This window comes from Dendrobates tinctorius, unplaced genomic scaffold, assembly GCF_039654945.1.
Source record: "Dendrobates tinctorius isolate UK_male_01 unplaced genomic scaffold, ASM3965494v1 ptg000093l, whole genome shotgun sequence".
In the NCBI taxonomy this organism is placed as follows: Eukaryota; Metazoa; Chordata; class Amphibia; order Anura; family Dendrobatidae; genus Dendrobates; species Dendrobates tinctorius.
In genome coordinates this window covers 20,973,964-20,990,918 of record NW_027361761.1, presented here as the reverse complement: position 1 = coordinate 20,990,918, position 16,955 = coordinate 20,973,964, and the positions used below count along the sequence as shown (strand labels likewise).

Sequence of the window (16,955 nt, the reverse complement as noted above, 5' to 3'; positions counted from 1 at the left end):
GTTGCTCCTCCGATTCAGCAGCTCTGGGTGTTTTTGCTGTGCTGTGTTCTGGCGGTGTTGGCCAGGTTTTGCAGTCACCCGTTAATCTGACTTTGGAGTGGTTACCGAGAGGAAGCGATCGTACTTCTCGTTCTTATTAAGCTATATTTAGTGTACATGTTGGTTTAGTTTATGCCGTTGTCTACTACAGCAAAGTTTTTTTTTGCTTGTCTTTTTATAAGTTTTTTTTTTTTGTGTGCTCTTTTTAGCTTTACATATGGCCCTGATATTGTAAAGCAACGTAAACTTCTGTGTGGATCCTTGGCCACGTACCCCCTTCCATGGTGCCCATGTTCTCCCTTGTCATTCCATCACAGACAGTTGCAGGTAGTCACTGTGCCAAAAGAGAAGACCAGCAGGAAATATGGTCACCTGGAATGGAGGACTGGCGAGCTATCGGAAGGTGAGTATGAGTATATGCCTATTTTTTTTTTTTTTTTCCATACTGGGTGACCTATTTAATGTTAGAGGCAGAAAACCCCTTTTTAATGCTTTTGGAGGAAATTCAAGAGTTGACTTGAAACGTGGACCCAACTGGACCACCACCTGTCGGGCTGTAGAGGTTCACGTCTCCTTTTCTCCCTATGTTGGAAGGAACTCCCAACAAATACCACGGCAGAAAAACTAATAATAATTTGAAAGATTCTTTTGTTTTGTGGTATGTCCCCCCCCCCCCGGAACCGAATTCTTTAAAAAAAGAAAGTTTTTAATTTTTACAGTAAATTTTTGCAAGATCCTTTAAAATGTCACATGTTTAGTCATCAAGTGTGCATAAAAAAAGAGATTTTTGTTCTCCAGTTGGGGCACCATCGTTCAAAATATTTAGCAACGTTTCGAAAGGTCACAAATTGGGCGAAAAGATTTGGATAATGAAAAACTATATCCGTAATTGTGGTAAAAAGAGAAGAAAAAAAAAGGCAAAACCATGTAAATATAACCTTATAAAAAATGCAAATGAATGGATAAGGTGAAAAGCAACTAAAAAGGTGCAAATGTAATGATGAATAAGGGCAAAAATGTTCATTTATACTAGGCAGAAAAGTGTAGTAGATTTAACTTTTCTATACTGTGAAAAAAGTAATGTGGCCGCTAAAAGCCGAGCTGTCGAGTTGCAGTTTTAGCCAGGGCTGTGGAGACGTTAAGCCAAAAACACATTACTTTGCATTCTACTGGATACATCAGAGGTTTATGTTAGGAAATACCACGACTGTACACAAAATCAGAATTGGCCATAAGGTCACCATACACGTTAGATAGCTGTCAGCCAAAATAATTCCAGCGTACAGATCCCTCTCTCCACTTATGTCATCTGTCGGGTACGTCATGAGGCCCTTGATTCCCTGTGACACAATTAAAATGAAATAAATGGATCCCCCTATTTTATGTTCTCCCTCCCTTTTTTTTTTTTTTTTTTTTTCTTTTAAATGCTGTGATTATTGTGCTTGCAGAATTTAAAGGGTTAAACAGCTGAAAATATAGATTCTGCAGAACTCCGTCGTTAGTATTGTTGTTCCGTTCCTGCGTGTTCTGCCCATCGTGACATCTACCTGATACTCAGTGGCCCACAACCTGTTAATTAAAAGTGTAGAATTCCGAGTCTCTCTCTTTTTTTCTTCCCGTTTTTTTTTTATCTTCAGACAATGGCTCTTTCATATCTTTGAAGTCCTGTGAGCACTGATTACATGAATGTCGCATCCGCATCCAACATCGGATCATCTAGATCACTTTCCATTTCATTCTGAGTCCTTAAAGAGGTTGTCCACTACTTTGATTGATGAACTATCCTCCGGATAGGTCCTCAATATCTGATCGGTGAAGGGCCGACACCTGTCACCCCTGCTGATCAGCTGTTCTCAGTCAGTCTCGACGGCGGCCCCTAGTCAGAAATGCTCCAATTGTGGAGTAGCTCCATCTTCCGATAGTGGCCGCGGCTGGGTATTGCACATCTGCCTCCTATTCATATCAGTAGGAGACAGATCTGTTGTACCCCGCTACGGCCACTATCAGAAGGCTGAGCTGCTCCGCAATTGAGCATTTCCAGCCGCAGACACAAAGAACAGCTGATCGGTGGGGGTGCCGGGTGTCTGACCTCGATCGATCAGACATGGAGGACCTATCCGATTGGTCATCAATAATAAAGTAGTGGAAAATCTCTTTAATAAATCTTCATTATTTTTTTTCAAGCAAATTCCTCATCGTCTACATATAAGTAGTGTGAAAGGGTAAGTAAAGTTTTTGACTTCATATGTTAGAAGTCTTGAACAGCGGTGGTCCGTTTCCAGAGAAATCCGCACTGATAATTTAAAGTAAGAGACAGAAGTGATTGACCATTCCTCAGCGTTTGAGCAGGTCCTATATACTATTAATGGGATCTCCCCATGTGTAATAGATGCACATCCCACCTTTGGACCCTCGTCTGTCTCCCTCAGATTCCCTGTTCTGTGTAGTGCGCTGGTCGCACTCCAGGAGGGGCATCCGCGCATACTCTGCTCCCTCCATTCATTGCTATAGGTTTTCTGAATTACTTTTACTATTCATTTCTATTGTAAAACTTTGCTCTTCATATGTTCGGTGTTTTGAGCATATTTTGTCATCTTTAAGCTTTGAAAAATGAACGTGTGTGTCACTTCTGAGAGGTGGCCCCTAATGGAATCTGCTCCAAACTAGGCACTGTCTAATCAAAAGGATGGAAAAAAAAAATCATCAGGAAAAATCCTCTTCTAAAACACTTCAAAGACTCTTCAAAACCGCTTCATGAAATCCTCCCTAAAGTAGGAGCGTTTCCTTAAGCGGTTCCAGCCAAAAAGCTCATAATTTTTGACCACCATTTAAAAAAAAAAAAAATTGTGTGCATAATACCATGCCACAGATAACAGCTGGGGGAATCATGCATGATCCTTCCACTGCCACCAGTTTAACAAGGGACACTGCTGCTTCCAATCATCCGGACAATTAGGCAATTGTCTGGTGATTGATGGATGAGGCCGCAGCTGCTTTCACTACTAGACCAGTTATTGGAGAACTCATAGTGAGCGTATGGTGTATATATACACCTCCGATTCCAACTCATGGAATATATATATTTTAGAATACCCTGCCAACTCCAGAATAACAAAAGAGAACTACTAGCAGCCACCACCAATTGTTTACATAAGCCGATTGGACACCTGTTACAAGGTAGTGTATGACTTCAGGGGTGCGGTTTACAGAGCAAGAGGAACAGAGCTATTCAATTTTATATATGTAATTCTGAAACGTAGGCATTGTTTTTAAAAAATAAAAATAAATTCAAAGATGATACTAGATGTGAACAAGACAATAAAGTATATACAATTACATAAAATAAAAGGGGTAACAAAAGAAAATTAATCTGTCATGGAAATGGCTCAGAGCTTAGTGAAGAGAGGTACTACTTAGGAAAAAGGACAAAACCCACGGCATGCTGTACCTTCCACGACTGACAAATGACCAAAAGCCAAACTCTGCTTTTATTAGATATAGGGTATGCCCACATACCTTCCCTTGGTGAGCTCATGTAGGGGTTAGTTTTAGGATTTGCTAGGTGCTTTAGAAGTTAAAGAGATCCCCAACTTTCAAGATATCTTTGCCCCTGTAGGTCCCAGGCGGTAAATATTGTCGTCATGCTTCCTACCGCAATTTTACCTTTCTAGCTAAAACATGGCATGGATATCATCATCCATCATACTGGGATATTAAGTTTGGGGGTTTAGAATGGTCTTACAATGATGTGAGTGAATAAGTTATGTTCGTCCCTTCGCTACGACAGCGAAAATATACCTTACTTTAATATCCAAACTGCAATATTCATAACTGACCACTGGTTCCAAAAAGTCTGCAATCAGTGGTTTGAACAGAGGAAGCTCTTGCCTTGGAAGAGTACTTCTCCGCCTCTGAGTAAACAAATCCCAGTCTTGGTTCTCAGAGCAAATCTCTTCTGTAATTACCTGTTCATGAAAGGAGTTACCTACTTCAATGGAAGTTGAAGTGACTGGTCTTTCTCACTTTCCCAGTTATAATTAATCCATGTGAGGGTGATCTATCCCCTTTCCTGTGATGTCTTTATGGATTTAAATTTTTCTCTGTGACATACCATTTTCCAACGACTCCTCAAAAATCTTAATGAGCGCCTATCCTTACTCTGTCCCTCCTGTCACTTTCGGATCAGGATGCCAAGGTAGCAAAGTTAGTACCAGTAACCCTTTCATATGCCATAAATATCTGTCATGAGACTACCCCTTTAATGCTATAGATTTGCTGGGATTTGGAGCTCTATATCCCAAAAATGGAGCCTTGACTCTAATAAAGCTGAATACTGGGTCTTTTAGCTATGGAATATACTGCGATAAGATCATTTTCTTGGAAGCCTTTGTCAGAGTAGTAACCACTCCAATTTACAAGTTTCTCTGATTTCGTGTACCGCTGGTGAGAATAGAAGACATCCACCTCCGGAAGGTTCTGGAGTGTTGGTTTATTTATAGGCGTCATGAATACAGGCATTTCATACATGATGGCAGAATACATAGCGGCACAATAAGTAAAAGATATTCCCTGTGTCTACCCAGCTTGGTCACATCCCTCATTAAATCTGTGTTCTTGTGAGAATTCCAACACCCTAAGGGCTTTGTCACACCTTTCAATTTTGCGCATTTTTCCCTCCTTTTTGCCGCAGAACATAATGCAGTGTTTTATAGTACCAGAAAAGTGAATGAGATTTCTGATCTCTCATGTCAATGCTGCTTATTTTTCCTTGCAGATTTCAACCAGCAAAGCCTATTTTTCAAATTTGGAGTATGTCAATTATTTAATCATTTTTTGCATTTTTCACCCCTATTCAAATAAAAAGGGAAAAAAAAACCCACGCAAAACCGATCGTATTTTATGTAGCACTTTTACTGTCAATGCTGTGGATTTTGCCGCCGAAATATCGAGATGCAAACACTAACCGTGTGCCTATACCCAAAAATGTGTTGGTACAGTAGTAGTGATGAGCGAATATGCTGGGATGAGGTGTCATCCGAGCATGCTCGGGTACTAACAGAGTGTGTTCGGCATCCTCGAAAAATATGTTCGAGTCCCCACGGCTGTTCGACAGCCGCAACACATGCATGAATCGCCTGTTTGTTAGCCGCGGGGACTCGAATATCGGTTAGCACACTAGCATGCTCAGATAACACTTTATCGCGCTCGTTCGCTCATCACTAGTTGGCAGGAAAAACGCTGCCGAAAATACACACATGTTTGTGTGCATTTTTACTTGCATTTTTTTCCCATTCATTTTTTTTTGGGGGGAGGAAAACGCTCCAAAAATGCAACACATTGCATGCACATGGGCTACTTTTCACCTGTACCTGAGGTCCATGGTACAAAATTTGCAGCATGCCCTAGTCTGGTTTTCCGGACCATACTAGTGCACGTAAATAGTAGGCAGCTCTTGTACCCATCCAAATGTAATAGAAAGTTAAAATTTTACTTATAAATGTATTTTTACTACTGTAGAATATGTCAGGTATATGATACACTCATCAGAATGTATGGTAACCTCCTAGAAATGTCCGAAGTATCTGATATCAGATGACGGTCGTCTTCATACCATAGTTTAGCACATTTTATTTCATGCACATAATGTAGCTTTCTTTCATGTTCTGCTGCAAAAACCAAGTCTATGATTATCTTCTAGAAAAATATTTTCTCCCTGGCAACCGCCAGTGTATAAATTATATCCCGTTTTTTATACTTTCCAAAGGAAGGGTAATCCAAAATGTATTCCGTCTACTATAAATCAAACGTGTTCTTTAAAGGGACAGTAACCCAGAAGTTAATCAGAAAATATAATTTACTAGCTGAAGAGCCCGGCGCTGCCCGGGCATAGTAACTAACTGTGGTTAGTTATAGCAAATTATAATTATCCTCCATCCCATAGACCTGTGCCCATATACCCATCATACATATCCTCCATCCCATAATCCCATTCCCATATACCCATCACACATCCTCCATCCCATAGTCCCATGCCCATATACCCATCATACATATCCACGATCCCATAGTCCCGTGCCCATATACCCATCATACATATCCTCCATCCCATAGTCGAGTTCCCATATACCCATCATGCATATCCTCCATCCCATAGTCCCATGCCCATATACCCATCATACATATTCTCCATCCCATAGTCCCGTGCCCATATACCCATCATACATATCCGCCATCCCATAGTCCCATGCCCATATACCCATCATACATATCCACGATCCCATAGTCCCGTGCCCATATACCCATCATACATATCCTCCATCCCATAATCCCATGCCCATATACCCATCACACATCCTCCATCCCATAGTCCCGTGCCCATATACCCATCATACATATCCGCCATCCCATAGTCCCATGCCCATATACCCATCATACATATCCACGATCCCATAGTCCCGTGCCCATATACCCATCATACATATCCTCCATCCCATAATCCCATGCCCATATACCCATCACACATCCTCCATCCCATAGTCCCGTGCCCATATACCCATCATACATATCCTCCATCCCATAGTCCCGTGCCCATATACCCATCACACATCCTCCATCCCATAGTCAACCATTATGACATAATGAGCGGCGGGGCTTGCAACCTATGATAACATCAGCGTCGCCATGGCAACCATTATGACATCATAATGAGGGGCGGGGCTTGATACACACACACACACACACACACACACACACACACACACACACACACACACTTTTTCCCCATTATGTAGATAGGGGCAAAATTGTTTGGTGAATTGGAACGCGCGGGGTTAAAATTTCGCCTCACAACATAGCCTAGGACACTCTCGGGGTCCAGACGTGTGACTGTGCCAAATTTTGAGAGTCCAAAATTTGAACTTTTATCACTATAAATGTACCTGCATTGTGGTGTGAACTATGCTTTTCTTCTTGTCCTGATGAAGAAGCCTATAGTACTTTGAAACGCGTTGACTAAATAACAAAAAATGCATGTACTTTCGGTCTGGATTTGGATTTATTATATGGGATACCAGCAACACAGATTATCCGCAAATCTTCCTTATCTGTGTTTTCCAATCTGATGATGAGTGATGGAAATGTGTATACATAACTAAGTCAGGTTAGTAGACCCTTATTTAAACACCTTTTATCTCCCTTGGATAAAACCCTATTGCACTTTTTCCTCCTAGTTTTATTCTGTATCTACTAGTTATGACTTATCCTGTGAATAGCTGATTACTTGACCTTATTTTAATACACCTTTTTAAGTCTTGTAAGTTGTGAGGTGCTGCCTTCATGGCTCTGACATGTCTTTCCAGCCTACCCCATGGATGGGCTGAGATCTGGACAATTTGGAGAGAAGTCATCACCTTGCCATGTTCATCAAACTATTTCAGGGCAGTTTGTGCAGCGTGGAAGATTACTGCATTTTTTTTTTGTGCTGAAAACACCCCCCTCAGTTATACACGAGTCATCGTCCAGAAAGCCGGCGGAGCTGTGGCCAAAGCCTGTGCCGCTTCTAAATAGCGTGAACAGTGACCACTGCAGCCGCCAGGCTTCCAGAAGACGCCATACTCGCCCTCCCCCACGCCATTGCTGCATCTCTGTTGGTCCCAGCGCCGACAGCTCTTCCTGTGCTGAGTGATCACGTGGCTCCGCTCATTAAGGTAAGGAATATAGGCGTGGAGCACATATTCATTACCTTAATGAGCGGTGCCACGTGATTGCTCAGCAGGAAGAGCTGCTGGAAGCTGGCAAAAGCGAGATGCTGTGAGGGCACACTGGAGGAGGGTGAGTAGGATGTTTTGTTTTCTTTTTTTTTCTGTAACGGCAAGCATGCATACCAGGACGGGAGGGGGGAGCTATGCATACAACTATGGGACGGGGGGAGTTATGCATACAGCGATGGGATCAGGTATCCCATGCATACAAAGACGAGACCGGGGGAGCCATGCATACAATTACGGGACGGGGAAAGACTATGCATACAATGATGGGACGGGGGGGAGCCACGCATACCAGGACAGCGATGGGGGGAGCCATGCATAGCAGGAAAGCGACGGGGCAGCCAAGCATAGCAGGACAGCGACGGGGGGGAGCCACACATACCAGGACAGGACCGGGGAGCCACGCATAGCAGGACAGCGATGGGGGAAGCCACACATGACAGGACAGCGAAGGGGGGGAGCCACGCATAGCAGGATGGGGATGAGGGGACAATGCATACCAGGATTATACTCAAGTCAAGAAGCTTACCCAATTTTATGTGGAGAAATTAGGTGCCTCGGCTTATAATCTGGTTGGCTTATACTCGAGTATATACGGTACTTATTTGTATTAGCTAGCATGAACTGTTTAAGCTATTGGGGAAACAGTAGGTCTTCCGTGGGATCATAATCCCCCCCCCATGCACATCAGTGAGCCTTAGGTGCAAATGAGCCTCTTGTTAGTCCACTAGTTGTCCTTAGAAACACCTGTGGCAGGCAATAACTTCTACATACTGGGAACATCGCACAAGATACACCCTTTACCAGGAATATGCCGCAAGCAGGGCTGTCGAGGTGGAATCGGAGTCTTATAAAATGGACCAACTCCTAAATTGTATAGTAAATTTGGTACAGTAGTACAGGCTCGGATTGGCCCACAGGGGAATCCCCTGGTGGGCCCCTGTGCAAATCTAGGCCCCCCCCCCCCAAACCCTACTGTATGGGCAGTACTTGTCATAATTCACTTGATTCTCTCTGTACAGAAAGAGCAGCATCTCATTCATTAACGAAACTATCCAGTTTATTATATAGAGCAGGGGTGGGGAACCTCAGGCCTAGATGACCTTTTATCAGGCCCCCGAGCAGATTCTCAGGGACCGCGTTCTTGGGCAGGGAGTGCTGTAATTTGATTGCCACAAGCTCATTAATTTCTTCTTGCTGTGTTGGCACACACACTCACTGAACATTGAAGGGCATGCAATGAAAGATTAAGTCATGAAACCAGTGCCAGAGTCAGGATGTACTTTGTGGGCGGAGTTTGTACGGCCCCTGAATGATGGTATAAATATCCAAATGGCCCTTCGCAGATAAAAGATTCCCCACCGCTGATATAGAGATATAGGTACATTTGTGAATGAGGGTCATGTAATATTTGTATGCAGGTGAAAAGTGGGCCTCCAAAGTCAATGTTACTGGTGGGCCCTTGGCACCCCAGTCCGACAGTAGTACAAGGCAGGATGTGCTGTAAATGTTTTGATAAGAATTTAAGAAAGTTATGAAATGTCCTAATAAATGTCTGTCCTGTTCCCGATCTAAGGATCTCGGCTTTTAGTTGAAGTGAATCTGTGCTGCACTTTATGCACATGCTCAGTAGTGACCAGTGCTGTGGAGATGTATCTGTGCTGCACTTTATGTACATGCTCAGTAGTGACCAGTGCTGTGGAGTCATAGATGAGATGTATCTGTGCTGCACTTTATGTACATTCTCAGTAGTGACCAGTGCTGTGGAGATGTAGATGAGATGAATCTGTGCTGCACTTTATGTACATGCTCAGTAGTGACCAGTGCTGTGGAGTCATAGATGAGATGAATCTGTGCTGCACTTTATGTACATGCTCAGTAGTGACCAGTGCTGTGGAGTCGTAGATGAGATGTATCTGTGCTGCACTTTATGTACATTCTCAGTAGTGACCAGTGCTGTGGAGATGTAGATGAGATGAATCTGTGCTGCACTTTATGTACATGCTCAGTAGTGACCAGTGCTGTGGAGTCATAGATGAGATGAATCTGTGCTGCACTTTATGCACATGCTCAGTAGTGACCAGTGCTGTGGAGCCGTAGATGAGATGAATCTGTGCTGCACTTTATGCACATGCTCAGTAGTGACCAGTGCTGTGGAGCCGTAGATGAGATGAATCTGTGCTGCACTTTATGCACATGCTCAGTAGTGACCAGTGCTGTGGAGTCGCAGATGAGATGAATCTGTGCTGCACTTTATGCACATGCTCAGTAGTGACTAGTGCTGTGGAGTCGTACTACAGTGCAGGATGTGCTGTAAATGTTTTGATAAGAATTTAAGAAAGTTATGAAATGTCCTATAAATGTCTGTTCTGTTCCTGATGTATTGATCTCTGCTTTTAGTTGAGATGAATCTGTGTTGCACTTTATGTACATGCTCAGTAGTGACCAGTGCTGTGGAGTCGTAGATGAGATGAATCTGTGTTGCACTTTATGCACATGCTCAGTAGTGACCAGTGCTGTGGAGTCGTAGATGAGATGAATCTGTGCTGCACTTTATGTACATGCTCAGTAGTGACTAGTGCTGTGGAGTCGTAGATGAGGTGAATCTGTGCTGCACTTTATGTACATGCTCAGCAGTGACCAGTGCTGTGGAGTCATAGATGAGATGAATCTGTGCTGCACTTTATGTACATGCTCAGCAGTGACCAGTGCTGTGGAGTCATAGATGAGATGAATCTGTGCTGCACTTTATGCACATGCTCAGTAGTGACTAGTGCTGTGGAGTCGTAGATGAGGTGAATCTGTGCTGCACTTTATGTACATGCTCAGCAGTGACCAGTGCTGTGGAGTCATAGATGAGATGAATCTGTGCTGCACTTTATGCACATGCTCAGCAGTGACCAGTGCTGTGGAGTCGCAGATGAGATGAATCTGTGCTGCACTTTATGCACATGCTCAGTAGTGACTAGTGCTGTGGAGTCGTACTACAGTGCAGGATGTGCTGTAAATGTTTTGATAAGAATTTAAGAAAATTATGAAATGTCCTATAAATGTCTGTTCTGTTCCTGATGTATTGATCTCTGCTTTTAGTTGAGATGAATCTGTGTTGCACTTTATGTACATGCTCAGTAGTGAGGTGGGGCTGTGGAGTTTGGAGGTTTGGCTTATTGACTCCACAGCCCCGCCCTCAAGACCAGTCATATATTGGCTACACCCTTCTAGACCTGCTCGTGTACTGGTTAAACAAGACTTGCCATTTACCAGCTGCACCCCACAATAACTGCCGTATACTGGGTAACACCCCATGAGACATGCTGTATATTGGGTAAACCCCACAAGAGCTGACATATACTAGTTACCCCGCACAAGACCTGTCTTTTATTGGGCAGACCACATAAGACCTGCCGTATACTTGGTAGACCCTACAAGATCTGCCAATATACAGGATACATCATACAGGACCTGTCTTTTAGGGGGAATAGGCCACAAAACCTGTCGTATACTGGGTACACTTTGATCACATAATCTTAAATAGGTTTTATAAATCTATTTAGCCGTTAGATTTGATCCCATCTTCATGAACTGACAGTTAACGTTCAGCCTAATATTTCCCATTCCTTCTCTGGTGCCATTGTGACAATATTCACGTCGCCATCTGCACAGGGTCCAAAGCAGAGAAGACTGAAAGGTCTTAAGCTCTAGTAGGAAGGTTCCTCCAAAGGAAAAAGAAAAACAAATTTTACACTGGATTTATTTGGGTTCCTGGTCCTCCAGAATCCCTTACGAATGAGGGACTCAAAGATTAGGGCCTTCATAGGACAGCTATGAAATGACAACCATGAGGAAGAGCTCATGTTCTAGTTGCCATTTGCGGACGATCACAGTTTGAAGGTTGTGATTATGTAACTCCCAATTCCTATAATATTGAGCTCTGTACAATCTACTTTCAGCAGAATCGTCCACTGTTCGGCCTCTTCTTTCACTCTATCTTCTGCAACCAGGAGCAAGTTTTTTGTATAAATCCTTTGTACTTTTTGGACTGAAGGAGCCTGTCTTGTGATCTTTTGAAGGAGAGATATTTAATCAGATCCAATATTTTAATAGTTGATTTTTTTTCTATTTACTGTTTTTACCTGTAATTTTTTTTTGTTTTACTCGAAGCAAATGCATGCCATCAATTCCCAAGCCGTCCAAAATAGCACTTTTCGTTAATTGCATGGTTTCCCTATGCCTTAAATTGCACGTTTTATAGTCTAGGAGTCTTTCAGACGGAGCTTCACAGGAGTCCTATTGCAAAAAGAAAAAAAACAATTCTTAAATAAAATCATCGAAATCTATTTTCATTCAAGTTGATTTCTTCAAGAAGTTCATCAAAATGAGCTGCTATGAATACCAGAGAATCTGACGTTCAGAAACAACATCTATCAACGCTACCAATTATTTCTTTGAAGGTATGTTGTTGTTTTTTTTTTTTTTTATAAGTTTTTGTTCATATTTTTTTTTTTTTTTTTGCCTTTTTCATTTTCTAATTTTATATAGCTTATTTGAAAAAAAAAATCCAAAAACTAAGACTCAGAAGTCCAAAAAAATACAGTGTGATAATTCCTTTAATGGAGGCTTCTGCTCAGGGTACGAATAAACCAACTATTACCTACTGTAGATATTTTAGGTCGTCACATTGACCATTTAGCCTTTGTGTAGTACTTTTTTCTTTCTTTTTTTGGAGGGGGGGGTGCTTTGATGCTTTTGTTTTGTAGAAGGGGTTAATAAAATAACAATACTTTTTTCTCTTTTTTTTTTTTTGTAAAAAATTCTATACACTAGACTTGGCTTACGATAATAGGAACCTTCTAATCCTTCGCTGGGATCTGCGCCATCGAGCTTCGTCATCAGAGACATTTGACTTACATGGTCCGCGTTCGAAAAAGAAAAAAAAAAAAATCTAAATTCCGACTAAATACCTCTATAAAACTTCTGTATTAGTCTATACAATATTTGATTAGGTCCATAATAATAATAATCTTTATATAGCGCCAACATATTCCGCAGTGCTTTACAATCCAGTCCATCTCTGTGATGTTGCTGATCGGAAATAAGTTTTCAGATATTTTTCCAAATATTGAGGAAAAAATTCCCAAATTATTTCTATATTTCATTGTGATCTAAGAAAGTTGATCTTGTAGTGAGTCTTTTTTTTTTTTTTTTTTTTGTGCGCTCTGACATTCTCTCACCTCCTTTTCAGCTGTCTGGATATTAAGATAATAGCTATTTAAATATGATTGTGATGCTTTTCAAGGCCTATGAAATGGTTTCTGGCTCTTTGGATAAATGGAAACACATGCTTGTCTGTTCTTAACTCCTTTATATCAAAGTTTCAGAGCTTGGAAAATTAAAAAGAAAAAAAAAATTATTTTTTTTCCCCTTTCAGGTTGCGTTCTTCATTGTTATAACCGTTGTCACGGATACTTTACTGCCGAGTGCAGCTCTCTTGCTTTTCTAAAACGTACACTGACCCTGTTTCTACCTAGCCGCACATTCTCCTCCGGTGTAAGAATATATCACACAGAGTACAGGCTACGTGTGAAAACGGGCATAATGGAGACCTTTATTTCTCTGCCACTGATATGATTTATATTGGCCCCTAGTGACTTTAGCAGGGAAATTAGTAATTTCTAAAATAGAACTACTGATTTTTCTTCCCCCACCCCCCCTTAGTATGGGGGGGGGTGTAGAAATGCTATACAGCTTTTTATGCATAGACAAGCAATAAATAGAAAATAAAAAGTCATAGTAAATTTTATATATATATCGTATTTTCAGTGAAAAAAGAAATGAAAATGAAAAAAAAAAAATTCTGTAATTGAATATTGGAGATAAGCATTTTATTTATTATATTCTAACAAGCCGTGATTATTCTACTGAATTACATTGACTGAGAAGAGTAGTTTCTGTAATTTCCCTGTGGGTACAATCAGTGTAAATAGTAGTAATAAAGGTAGTCTAAATTATAGAGTCCCTTAATCATGATGAGTAGGGTTAAATATCTGTCTGGCTGCATTGCTGAGACTTTTTATGATTCTTTGGTAAATTCTATAAAACTATATAATATAGATTTACTAGGTCTTTTTCACGATGAAAATATTACATATCAGTAATAGCTGATATTTATCTTTGAAGAATTTTGTGTGAATACATATTAATCTATTTTTTTTTTTTTTAATATACCCCCGCAAAATTTTACTCTTAATTTTTGTGGTTGTTTGGAATATTTCTTCTTCTTTCTTGATTTCATATCTTTGACATGAATCCAGTCTAAATGTTAACAAACCTCAATTCTTCTTTTTTGAGTGATCCGTTAACGGTAAGTTTTGGGGAATTTGAGTATATGTATATATATAATTTTTTTTTTTTGTGTGTATATGTGTATATATATATATATATATATATATATATATATATATATATCAAGTACAGTAATCTTAATACAAGTCACGACTGGTATAGGAGGAGAGAGGACCCTGCCCGCGAGGACTCACAATCTACAAATATATAATATTTTGTCCACTCGTATACAGCATTGTGTGTAATATATACACATACTCGTGTGCTTATATATACAGTGTGTATGATGTATGTGTGTATAATAGTCCACAGATCGACTCCTCCATGAATGGCGCGCCTATGGCTGGTAATAGCAGAATTGCTGGACCTGCCTTCGATTTGGTAAAACATAATATTTAGATGATTAAAATTTCTAACCTGTTTCTAAATTTCTTTGGAAGTAAAACCGCGGCACCTTGTACGCGTAATAACTAGTCTATATTATGTTTCTATTGTATAGTTTAAATATGTTTTATTTTATAGTCAGTGGTGAAGTCGGCAGCCTGATTCCAATTTATCTTTAGTGTCTACTTAAATACATATATACATACATAGTTGTTTTTTGTTTTTTTTTATTAGGGTTCCTCTTTGCCCTTCTGGTTTATTAGAACATCCTTTTTTTTTTTCATAAATTTCAATAATGTCTTATACCAGTAAAGTTTACCTTTTAATATCCTCGATTTCTATAAAAAAAAAAAAAAAAAAAATTTTTTTTTTAATTTGAACTTTATTTTTTTCTATAGATGTTCTTTCTGTCAGATGGGCGCATTCTCATTAAACTGATTGTTTTCTGAGATCTCGATGTCCCGGACTAAGCAGATTATTCCCTTGTTAGTAGGGGCTTATCGGGGCTTACTGCGGTAGAACGATGGACCCGGTCCACGGACTCTTGGTGGTCTTCAGAGGAACGTTCCTCAGCTTTGACAGGTGAGACAGAGACTCTCCAGTGCCACTGCTCTTGGATGAATATAGCTGTGGTTGGAGAATAAGCAACGTGCCAAAAATATATGGGTAAGGCCACACACAGTCTTTAAAATAGTCATTGTAGGCTTATTTTTAGTTGGTGTGCGTCTTAATTTTTTATGGTTCCTGATACAACAAGGGAGTTATGTCAAGGGTCATCGAAAATTATTAGGCGACTAATCAGAGAGGAAGTGTTATATTTTATTGGCTTTGCTGCGGATCGGTGTAGAAAGTCCCGGAGACGCGCTGGTGGAATCGGTTCTTTTTATTCAGACACCAGCCCCCCCCCCCATTCAGTAGAGAGGGGGTAGGAAACGGGGACGATGGTGAGAGGTTAATGTGGAATTAAAGTGCTGATTTATAGCACGGACCTTCAAACATTTGTAATCAATTAGACCCGGTGTGATAACTGCCCTGACAGGTATTTTTTTTCCCCTCCCTTTCTTTTTTGGCACTTTCATAGCCAACTTACACATCTTGCATGTATTTTTAGATTTGAAAGGTGTCTTTTTTTTTTTTTTTTTTTTTTTTTTTTCTAGTACCTTAGGTGAACTTTTTCTCTTTGTAAGTTAACCCCTTCCGGGTTCTTGCGTCATAAAATTTGGGATGAAGATGATTACTTTTTTGGAATATGAAAAGCTAACAAACCAAAAAATATTAATTCTGTTATCGGGAGACTTTTGATCAAACGCGTCGGTTTGTTATAGCTATTACCCTTGATGGTTCATTCTTCAAGGCGAAGAAAAGAAAAGCAGCTTCTATAATCCGGACCTCACATTCCCATCTTGGGACTTCTCTCGTGCTGTGCCAGGTTTTTGGAATGCGCTACCCCCCCGACAATCCAGTTAATTCCCAGTATTCACAGTTTAAAACGAGCGGTAAAAACACATTCCTTTAGACTCGCCTATCACTTGCCTGTTCTATCTTCCATGTGCTCAGTACCACCTTATATCTGTACTGTACACACACTGGCTGATGACTGGTTCATGCAGCGTTATGTGAATACCCTATGACATTGATATCTGTACCTTGCATAACAAGCACTTTTTATATTTTTTAGGTCTCCGCTATTTCCTCAGATTGTAGGCTTGCGAGCCGGGCCTTTACTCTTCTTGGTATCCTCTTGGTTGAATTGTGTTTCTCAGTAATGTCATCATGTTTCTACATGTTCCCTCTGAATTATAAGGTGCTGTGGAATATGTTGGAGCTATAGAAATAAAAATTAATATTATTATTACTGCATCATGAAAATGCAGTTAATACTCAGTATGTTACCGTCGTACCCACCAGAAATGAAGAAGCATGGTTAGATTTTATAGAATCATAGAATCGTAGAGTTGGAAGGGACCTCCTGGGCCATCTGGTCCAACCCCCTGCTCAAAGCAGGATTCGCTAAATCATCCCTGTCAGATGTCTGTCCAGCCTCTGTTTGAAGACTTCCATTGAAGGAGAACTCACCACTTCTCGTGGCAGCCTGTTCCACTCATTGATCACTCTAACTGTCAAAAAGTTTTTTCTAATATCTAATCTGTGTCTCCTCCCATTCAGTTTCATCCCATTGCTTCTAGTCTTTCCTTGTGCAAATGAGAATAAAGTTGATCCTTCTACAATGTGACAGCCCTTTAGATATTTGTAGACAGCTATTAAGTCTCCTCTCAGTCTTCTCTTTTGCAAACTAAACATTCCCAAATCCTGCAACCTTTCCTCATAAGACAGGGTTTGCAGACCGGTCACCATTCTGGTCGCTCTTTTCTGAACTTGCTCCAGTTTGTTGATGTCTTTCTTATAATGTGGTGCCCAAACATT

The 16,955-nt window shown here is 40.7% G+C and overlaps 1 protein-coding gene across 7 annotated transcripts in view; it reads left to right on the top strand.

Annotated features, from left to right (window-relative positions):
- SUPT3H (SPT3 homolog, SAGA and STAGA complex component) overlaps window positions 1-16,955 on the top strand; it is a 578,628-nt gene that overhangs the window by 71,204 nt on the left and 490,469 nt on the right. The window lies entirely within an intron of this gene.